This window comes from Etheostoma spectabile, chromosome 2, assembly GCF_008692095.1.
Source record: "Etheostoma spectabile isolate EspeVRDwgs_2016 chromosome 2, UIUC_Espe_1.0, whole genome shotgun sequence".
Taxonomy (NCBI): Eukaryota; Metazoa; Chordata; class Actinopteri; order Perciformes; family Percidae; genus Etheostoma; species Etheostoma spectabile.
This window is the reverse complement of record NC_045734.1, coordinates 31483955-31492363: the sequence shown is the minus strand read 5'-3', so window position 1 is coordinate 31492363 and position 8409 is coordinate 31483955. Positions and strand designations below refer to the sequence as shown.

The following is an 8409-nucleotide window of genomic DNA, read 5'->3' as shown; positions in this document are numbered from 1 at the left end:
TGTACAGATAGCAAAATGCACATGCACACCACCAGTCTGGTTATCGATTGTATCAAAGAGAAGGACTCGGGTAGTTATAAAGTCATGGCGATAAACACGGAGGGTTCAGCCGAGTCCACAGCATCACTCTTGGTGTCACTGAGGGAAGAGCAGTCTGCGAACTACCTGGGCTTTGTCAGACGCTCTGCCAAAGCCCACGAAAGCATAGACACCATGGCAGAGCAGAGGAAAGAGAGGAAGTTTAGGGTTGACCTCAGGTGTGTAGGGTCTCCATTTGACAAGATGTCCAAAGTTCATCAGGGAAGATCTCGATCTAAGAACTCCTTGATGCGTACTGTTTACTTCAGGGCCGATTCCCATGCCAAAGAAAGAGAGACTGAAAAAGAGTCCAAACGGTTGGAGACTGCCTCCGAGCGCGCCCCATCCCCTCCCGCCATGTTTGACAGGTCTGAGCGCTTTAACGACAGGTTCAGTGATATCTACTGCGACCGGCGCACCGGTGCGAGGTTCAGTGACAAGTTTAGCGACAGATGCAGCGACAGGTACAGCGACAGGTTCAGTGACACTGAAAGCCTTCACAACGAGGTAAGAACTAAACTTACCACACTCCAAAAAGCTGTCAAACAGAAGAAGAGGCTTTCTATCTCCACCATGTCGTCCTCTGAGTTTGAGTCAGAATCAGTTGCCAGCGAGTCGAGCTATGCCGAATATGTAGAGAGGCTCAGGGTGAAGCCTGCCTCTGTGCCTGATGTCCAGCATTTCAATCGACCTTTCAGTTTAGGGGATAGTCATCAAGAGTTTCAAAGTAAAAGCTCAAGCAGGGAGCCTTCTCAGCGTCGTTTGAGGCATTCATTTGAGCCTCAGTCGAGAACCAGGGCCATTCAGATCATGAGAGGAGATTTGGTTGATACAATGGTGCCACAGACAGAAAGGAAATCAGGGGAAATGTATTCAGAGACCCTGGCGCATAAAAAGGTTGAAGGTTACCTTGAGTCGCGGGTAGATGCTAGATTCAACAAAATGGTAAGTGAACGTCGCAGTGTGCTCGCTGACCAAAACGTGGAGTCTGCAAAGACTGAGGACGAGCTACTTCACCCTGAAGTCCCGTACTCTGAAACATTGTACGCTGAAAGCAGCGAATCTGGTCGAATTGTGCATGCTCAAGGCAACCTCAGGGAGAAGTTAACAGCAGAAGAAATGGCAACAGCAGAAGCCGCTGCTCCATTTGAAGAAAGTGAAGGCAAGTCTTTGAGGGAGAGCATTGATGCTGAACGAATGCAGTGTGAGGAAAAACTTCTTGCATTGCGGATCAGGAAATGGCAGCAAGGAAGTAGGATGTCAGAAGAGGAGATATTTCACCCTGAAACCGATGTGCCCCTGCCAGCAGAGATGCAGTACATAGAGCCTGCGCAGCAGGAAGTGACGGAGGAAAGAGCAACTGCAGAAACTGAGGCCATGCCTTCATCTTTCCATAAATCACCAAGAATGAAAGCAAGGTTGGTAGATCCTGTAGGTGCAAGTGTGCCAACACCGAAATCAGGTGCAAGTGTGCCAACACCCAGATCACCTCAAGTAAAAGCCAGAGGATTAGAAACGGAAATGTCCACCTCCTTGCTTACAACATCAGCCACAATGGAAGCCAAATTAGAAGAAATTAAAGTTGAGCCACCACAACCATCCCCCATAGTAAAAGCTAGAGAAGTGGAGCATTCACCTAGAACAAAAGCCAGGGAAGAGGCCAGACTGGGAAAGTCACCCAGGCTAAGGCAATCTTCCAAAGAGATGATCCTTAGTGAAGGTGTAACACCAGAAACATTCGGGCAACACCAGGAGGATCATGAAGGGGAGTCTTTGAGGGATCAGTATGAGAAGAGCCTGGAAGCTGAACGGATGCAGTGTGAGGAAAAACTCCTGGCTCTGCGGATCAGAAAGTGGCAGCATGGTATTCAAATGTCAGAAGAGGAGAAAACTGATCTGCCTGTGCTGGAAGACACACAGTGTATTGAGCCTGAGGGGCACATTTACACCCAGCAGGAAGTAGTGGAGAAAAGAGTAGCTGTAGACCATGCTACCATTTCAACACCAAAGTCACCTAAAGTAAAAGGCAGAGTTGAAGAGGGTGAAACAAGTGTTGTTTTGCCTAAGGCCAGAACAAAAGCCAGACCAGGAGATTTGGACACTAAAGCATCACCCATGCTGGCACAAAGATCCCCCAGAATAAAAGCAAGAGCTGCAGAAGTGGAAGCAGAGTCATCGCCTAGAGCAAAAACCAGAGCAGAGAAGATGTTGTTTGAGAAGACAGGAGAAGAACGTGAGCTTCAGCTGTCCAGGGAGAACCTCTCTGAGCTGAAAAGTGAAAGTGAGAAGTTTGTCAGTGAAGAGGAGGCTTTGACTCAGCGGATCATGAAATGGCAACAAAATGTTCAGCTGGAACAAGAGCAAGCTGTGAAGCCGGAGTCCGAATGGGTCGAGGGTTACTCCCAGATCCAGGCAGAGAAAACCACTGAGGTTGGATTAAATGTTGCAGAGGCATCTGCTTTGGAACCTGAAGTGGTCCGTAGCAAGAAGACTTCACCGGGAAAGAACGCCAAAGAGAAGTTTCTTTTGAGCGAGTCGGTTCCTGCTGGTTTCCAAGATCAGCAGGGTGGTAGCCTACAGTGGCCGCCTGCTGGCGAGCACCCGACAGAGGGCCGTGAGACCAGGTTGCAGAGGGACAGTGAGTACTTCGTAAGCGAGGAGGAAGCACTGGCTCAGCGCATCCTGAAATGGCAACAAGATGTTGTCGAACAAGAGGAAGTAGTTGAACTGGAGTCTGAGTGGGCTTTGGCTAATCAACCAATCAAACAGCCTGGCTCGGGGTTGCTGTTTGAGTCCAAAGTTCCAACATTTGACAGTGAACTTCATCGTGGTGGCATTTCTCACGAAACCCATCGCAGTGAGCTTCCAACTCTTGCTGGTAGAGTCATATCAACAGATAAACCTTCACCTCTTCAACATGCTGCGGGGTACAAACCATCTCCTCCTTGTGAGCCTTCTTCAATTACAAGACATTCTCCTACACATCCTGGTTTACCACGCAGTCTGGAGAGAGAGGCAGAGAGGAGACAGAGTAGGGAGGAATATGCAATGGCTGCAGATAAATCCAGTTACCATCGCTTCCAGTCAGACGTAAGAGAGGAGAGAGGGACAAGAGAGGAGATGGGACCCACCAGAGAGAGCAGCGAATGGGGCCAACAAAAGGATTTTGCAGGTATGAGGAGACAGGAAATAAGTGGAGATCCAAAAAGGACAAAACAGGAAGGTGAAATCAGTGAAGAAATCCTTGAACTCGGAGCTATAAAGAAGGATGAAAGGAAAGCCCAAGAGGAGTCAAGTTTAAGTGGAGTAAACCAAACTCAAGAGTCAAACAGGATGAAACAAGAGGATACAAGTGCTGGAGGCTCCCGTCCAGTATTCGTGAAGGAACTATCTTCAGTCAAAGCTAAAATCGGTGAGATGTCAGAGTTTACTTGCCAATTCCAGGGTTACCCTGTACCCACAGTTACATGGCTCAAAGATGGCCACCCAATAGCCGACAACCCCGACTATGATATCACGAGCAAATCTAACAAATCAAAGCTCACTATCTTCTATCCAACAACAGACCACAAGGGGACATATGACTGTGTCATAACCAATAAAAACGGCCAATCCGTCTGCAGCGGCACTCTTGAGATCTCCGACAAAAAAGTGTTGAGAAAGTCGGCGGCTGCACAGGAGGTGGTAGTTACAAAGGAGCCAGAGAAGGGTGAGGAAAACCAGGAGAGCGCGATGGAGGCAGAACTTAAGACATACATGGATTCAGGAAAGGCAACACTGCAGGTGCCTCAGACGGTGACCCACAGACGTCTCTGCTCAGATGAGTCTTTTGGCTCCTCAGCTGTGGAAATCAGAATCACAGCTGCCACTCCTCTCCCTGACATGACAGAGGAAATCAGTGAGGAAAAACCTCAAGCTTTTACGGAGAAACCCGCAGATGTGCCGGGCGATGAAGGAGCTTCTCAGACTGTCAAACACAAATTTACTTTCTCCTTTGATGTAGTTGGTGAAGCGCCTCATGTGGTCAGAGAATTAGTGAATATCTCCTGTTCTGAGGGCAACACTGCTGTGTTGGAGTGTGTGATCTCAGGTGAACTCACCCCAGAAGTTGCATGGTATCATGACGACGTTTGCCTCGACTTCACGGCCGGAAAATACAGACGTGAGGTAGATGATAAAGTGTACAGGCTCTATGTTGACAGTTTTACACACACTGATGCTGGGGTGTACAAATGTGTTGCTAGAAATCAGATGGGGGAGGTTACAAGCGTCTGTGATGTGTCATTTAAAATTGCAGAGCCTGTGCAATTTTCCGAGGGTGGCAGTGTTTCCGAGGATGTCAAGATACCTGCCGTAGTCAACAATGCTGCCATCACTCACACTGAGGACAGTATCAGTACGATGGAAGAAAATCCTCTGAGTTCACAAGCTCCATCGGGCAAAGCCAAAGCCGCAAAGTCCAGACCCATTGTCTCAAGAGAGCCTCCGACTGTATCCGGATGTGGTCTGTCGGCTTCTGCCGCTGTAATAAAGGTTTCTCAGATTAAACAAGCTTTTGAGTCAGACTCTGGAGTTGCATTACTGCCACCCCCCTCTCCCGAGGAGCAGAGAAAGGAAAGACTTTTCCCAGAGGAGTTTATTCCTGCGGTGGCCAATCCCCTTGACCAGCAGGAACAAGTAATTGAACCTGGACTCCATACAGAAGGTGGTGTTAGCCTTGCCTCTGCTAAAAAAGGAAATCCAGGTTCTCCCAAAGATGTTCATGAAAGATCAGAACCAGATTTTACTGAAAGTATTCCTGGTTCAGAAAAATCTGTTTCCCTTCAAAACCCTGTAGCACCCAAATCTGTCTTTTCCAAGACCTCCCGGCCCATCTCCTCTCAGGAGGAAGGCCGTGAGATCTCTTGCATCTCTAGTGATGTTGAAGAGGGAGCAGTTTCAACAGAAAGCCCCAGTGTACTTAAACATTTTGTGGAGGAAGTGCAAGAGTCTCTAAACCTGGTGAGGCCTAAACCACAGAAACCTGCTCAAATGCCCCAACAAATGGAGGCATGCGAAGTGGAAACGGTGACGGAGGACACAGTGCGTACATTTGACAGAACTAGTAGCTTTATTCCTTTCCAATCTGAAAAAGTCCCAGCAGTAAAACGATCTGTCAGACCTTCAGCTCCAGCTGAAGAAGCTCGTAAGCCTAAAATAACTTCTGAATCTCTCAAACAAAGACAAAGTGTAGCGGCAGGGTCTTCGTCTATTCAAAGCGAGGCAGAAGTTGAAGGTAAGGAACTTGCTGGTGAGGAACTGATTTCAATTCCAGAGCCGTCAATGGATAGTGGTGTCTTCCTAAGTATGCCGGAGTCCCAGGCCGAAATGACAGAAGTAGCAGAGGAAATAACTGGTGATGTAGTTGAGCCTCATGCACAAATCAAGGGTAAAGATGAGAGCATTGATTACTTGGAAACAGAACCTAAACCGCTTATGGTCAAGCCTAAAGTAGACCGAGAAATGAAACCACTTCTTCCTGATGCTGCTGCTGAGGAACGTCAAAGCTTGGTTGCATCTTTACAGGAAAGAGGAAGTTTGCACAAGGCCCCAGAAGCTGAAGCTGGAGGAGCAGCAGCATCTGTTAGCTCCATGGAGGAAGAGGAGGTCACCTTTGGCACTGTTTATGACTATTACAACCCTCCGACAGACTGGGGAAGACCTCTGTCCCCTGAGTCGGAGATGTCAATAGAGATTGGCAGCACTGTAAGCGAAGAGCTAGCCGAGGTAGCCGAGCGGTTTTACACCCCAGGCTCGTCTACCGAGGTCTCACAGCCGATTGCAGAGTCCTTCCAGACTCCCAAGTCTCACATGTCCTTCCATACTCTAAGTTCTGATTCACCTGGTGGGTTTATGACCCCTCAGGAATATCCCTTCTCCCCTGTAGAGCATAAGCGACCCTCGACAGGAAGCTCCAGCGAGATGTTCTTCTCACCCGTTCAGTTCTTGACTTCTCCTGGTGACGAGGGCATTGAAACAACACCTCCTGGAATAAATGTGGACGAGAACCGATACCTTACCAAGGGAATAGGCCTGGCGAGTCTTCAGGAGAAAGTGCAGGGGATCCCTCCAGCTTTCCTTAAACCTCTCATTAGGAAAAGAGTGTTTGAAAATGACTCGCTAACGTTTTACGCCGAGGTATTTGGCCTCCCTTCCCCCGAGGTGAAATGGTTCTGCAACAAAACCCAACTTGTGGCAGACAACAGAGTTAAAATGGAGAGAGATGGCGATAGCATCTCGCTAACAATCCACAATGTCACCAAAGACGACCAGGGAGAATATATTTGCGAGGCTGTGAACTATGTTGGGGAAGCCAGAAGTGTTGCTTTAGTGGGAGTTGTATCACAGGAAGTGAAGTTTATGCCTGCCCCTCCTGCCGTCACCCATCAGCACGTGATGGAGTTTGATGTAGAGGAGGATGATTCTTCTCGTTCTCCCTCACCTCAGGAGATTCTGCTCGAAGTAGAATTGGATGAAAACGAGGTGAAAGAATTTGAGAGACAAGTTAAGATCATCACTATCCCCGAGTACACGGCCGACAACAAAAGCATGATCATATCTTTGGATGTTTTACCGAGTATTTACGAGGAGGGCACTGTGGACTTTGTCACCCAGGAGCATGATGATTTAAAAATTGCTTTCGAGGTCACTGAGATGCCTCCAAGGTTCATCAATCCCATCTGTGACATGGAGACCCCAGAGGGTACCACTGTCATGTTCGAGTGCTCCCTGATGGGAATCCCATCCCCCATCGTGTCCTGGTTCAAAGGTGACAAAAAGCTTCCTCACAATAACAAAAAATACTTGCACTCATCCGATGGAGATAACCACTTCCTGAAGATCTGTAAAGTCACAACACAGGATAGCGGCGTGTATACCTGCAGGGCGATCAACGTTGTTGGGGAGACTTTGTGTAGGGCCTGTCTGGTGGTGTTAAACGCCAAGGCTTTCTCAGGGAAGACCAGAGGCAGGGAGTTGACCGCCGTGTCTCTCGGAAGCGCCAAAGTCCAGCCGCAGAAGTTTGACATGGTGGTCGGAAACACGTCTTTTGACAGCGAGCAGGTGTCAGAAATTGAGCTTGAGTTTGAGTTTGAGCAGGAGGCAGACGAGTCGCAGCGGGCCGTCAGGCTGGTGGCCAAGACTGACAGCGAACTGAGCGAACAGGGAGAAAAGTACGTTAGCATCAACTTTGATGTATTTGCTGAACCAGCAAAGGATGACAAGATAGAGTTCAAAGGGAAGTCTTCGGATATGTGTAGCTTCCAGTTCCAGGTGACTGAGACATCGCCTAAATGCATCATCCCATTGACAAACGTTACAGCAGCGGTAGGGACGCCAGTTATCCTCCAGTGTCTGGTTAGCGGTAAGCCAAACCCCACCGCCGAGTGGTACAAAGATGAAACCCGAGTCACAGGCGGCAGGTGTATAATCCAGGAGAAAACTGCAGGCCATTTTAATCTTCTCATTACTAACGTGACCCAGAGTGATGCTGGCGAGTACAAGTGCATAATTCAAAACACAGCGGGGTGCATTGAAACTTCTGCGCTGCTAAAGGTGTTTTAGAGACTTAAGGGGCTGGTTGTCCAGAGGACTTTAGTTTTATAATTCTTTGTTACTTCATGTTTGTTTTAGCTGCAACTATCGATTATGTTGCGTCAATTAATCTCTGGATTTTTTTCTGGATGAATGGATTAGTTGTTTGGTCTCTAAAATGTGGATCAGAGCTTCCCAAAAAGCCCAAGACGACGTCCTCAAATGTCTTGTTTTGTCCACAACTCAAAGATATTCAGCTTCCTGTCCCCGTGTATTGATTGATTTAACAGTTGGCAACTAATCGGCTAATCTTTGCCGCTCTAGTTGTTTTTACATTGTGCTTAAAATGAAGAGATGTTAAACCAATTAAAATCTAAAAGGTCTCTAATGGGAAACAGGACACACCTCTGATCCCTCTAAAAACACCGTTAACACATTGGAACATCGTAGAATAGGTGAAATAATCTTTGGGCAACCAGCTGTAGTCATGGGGGGAAAGTCTGTGAAGAAAACTGAATTTTGGTAGAAAAAGTGGTCAATTATTAAAAATAATAATTAATATCAACTGAAAGATCTGCTGATATTATTATTATTATTTTCATTTTTCATTGTAAGTTGTGTTAAACGCTAGTTTTATTTAAATTTGTGGTTGAAAAATCTGGGTTTATGTGTGTTTTTGTTCTGGTAAAAGTTTAAATGTGAGCTGCTCTGAGAAGATGACGTTATGAAGAAATGTCTCCACAGTTATAGAGAAACCGG

The 8409-nt window shown here is 47.3% G+C and overlaps 1 protein-coding gene across 1 annotated transcript in view; it reads left to right on the top strand.

Moving 5' to 3' along the window:
• Positions 1-8409, top strand: part of LOC116702471 (titin-like) — a 210852-nt gene that overhangs the window by 87586 nt on the left and 114857 nt on the right.